The sequence below is a fragment of the Micromys minutus genome (assembly GCF_963924665.1).
Source record: "Micromys minutus genome assembly, chromosome: 25".
NCBI lineage: Eukaryota > Metazoa > Chordata > Mammalia > Rodentia > Muridae > Micromys > Micromys minutus.
In genome coordinates, this window is record NC_137960.1 from 21,321,277 (window position 1) to 21,323,533 (window position 2,257).

The following is a 2,257-nucleotide window of genomic DNA, read 5'->3' on the forward strand; positions in this document are numbered from 1 at the left end:
CTTCCCCCCCACCCCTCAGTTGATTGAATCTAGACTCATCATCACAATATCCGCCAAGCTGTGGCCCTCCTGGGGGGATTCTTCCTCCAAACTGACAAAAATCAAAGTGGGACTCTGTCTCTGAAGGGGAGGAAGAACTGTAAATGTCAGAATTGCCAGCATGAAAAGAAACAGATTGGGCCAGTGATGTGAGTCAGTCCTAGAAGTCACATAAAATACCAGGTGGGTATGGCAGCCTGCCTGTAATTCCAGCTTTGGAAACCAGAGATGAGCCATCCCAAGAGCAAGCTGGCCAGTGAGACCAGCCGTACTGCTGAGCTCTGGGTTTGACTGAGAGACCCTGACTCCATAAATAACGAGGAAGCAAAACTGAGGATAATTCTCAACATCAACCTCAGCGTTTTCCCACACATGTGCGTGCAACCACACATACGCAAAGACCAGCACACACGGGCACACTGCACACACGTGGAAATGAAAAACTGTTACGGCCCGCATGGCTTGGCCCTGAAACCCTGTACTAGGGGCATCCAGAGAATGAAGACAGCCAGTGGTGCTGAAGAAACCACAGGTATAAACTAAAAGGCAGAGTCAGGTGGGCTGTGTGCACTCTGATGGAGTATAGCTGGGGGAACTGGATAGTCTCCACGGATCTTCATAGGTTAGCAGTCCCGGGCTGTAAGTATCTGGGAGGAAGAAACTGCAGTTGCTAAGTGTCTGCACACATTGATCACTCATAAGTTCTCACCATGGCAACAGAGGAGAGCTATTCCACCTCCATGCCTGACCCACAAGTAGAAGCCTTTCCCGACACAGCTGGGTCATGGGAAACAGCACATTCAATCAGGGTCTCCCTCGACAGGGAGTTCAGTGGCTCCCCACGAAAGAACGGGAAAGAAAAGCACGGCTAGAAAGACAGCTCCACGATTAAGAGCACTTAGTGATCTCCTAGACCTAAATTTGGCTTCCAGCACCCAGGTCTGGCAACTCACAACTCCAGCTCCAGAGGATGACACCATCTTCTGCCCTCCAAAGGCACTGCATAGATATACCACCTGCTTGTACAGACACACATACGTGCACATGAATAAAGAGGTCTGGCTGATACGAGAGCCCTGTGGGGATGAGAAGACGGGAAAGAGGTCTGCTGGACTCAGAGGGTTGTTACCAGGGAATAGAAATATCGATGCTCATATTCCATCTAGGACTGCAAGGGCAACAGGTGTGGCTCAGTGGTAGAACACTTGCTTAGCACAGTCAGCCATGGAGGGACTCCCTCCCCCATCCCTCTCCCTCCCTCTCTCCCTCCTCCTCCCTCCTCCTCCCCTCCTTCCACCTCCCTCTCCTTCGCCCCATCCCTCTCTCTTCCCCCTCCCTCTCCCCCTCCCTCTCCCTCCCTCTCCTGTGTGACTATGTTCAGACAGCCTCCTGCTACCATGCTTCTGTGACAAAGGGACTGTCAACATCTTTCTTTGTAAGTTTCATCACATCACTATTAAAAAAGTAGTTAACACAACAGCACACTGATAGTTGCCTTTGAACTATTAAAAATGTGTGAGTCCAATCCTGCAAATGTTAGCAGGAAGGTTCATGGTTTTCCCAAGCAAAGGAAGGCTAACTTTCATCTCATATAGCAGAGCAATATGTGGCAATCAGTTCAAGACATCCTGCCCACTCCCAAACACACTCTGCTAAAGGGTTCTTAAGTTTCCCAACATTTCAGTACTCTTGGGTCTTGGTGATTAAGTCCATTGGCTTTGACACATGTACATGAATACACATACATGCACATGAATGCACACATACATGTACATGAATACACACATATACATACATGTGCACATGAATACACATATGTATACATACATGTACATGAATACAGACATGCACACACACATATGAGTGCTCATGCACACAGAGCACAAGTTTGGAAGTCAGAGGACAACTATGGGAATTGTCTCTGTCTTTCCATCATGTGGGCTCTGAGCACAGAACTCAGTTTGTCAGCCCTGATGCTAAATATCTCAGCCATTTCTCTGGGCCCTTCCCTGGGAACTTTATAGACAAGCTGCTGGATTCCCTCTGAATATTCATTTCACCATCTGTTAAATGCGAAGAACAGGAGTATCCTCCTCACAGAGGTTTTAAAGGTGAAATAAGTCATACATAGGCACAAGTATCCTAAATAATTTAGCCCTGGCACCTAGCAAGAGCTCAGCAAGGGTTAGTTTATGCCATCCTTCCATCTTCTGTGAAG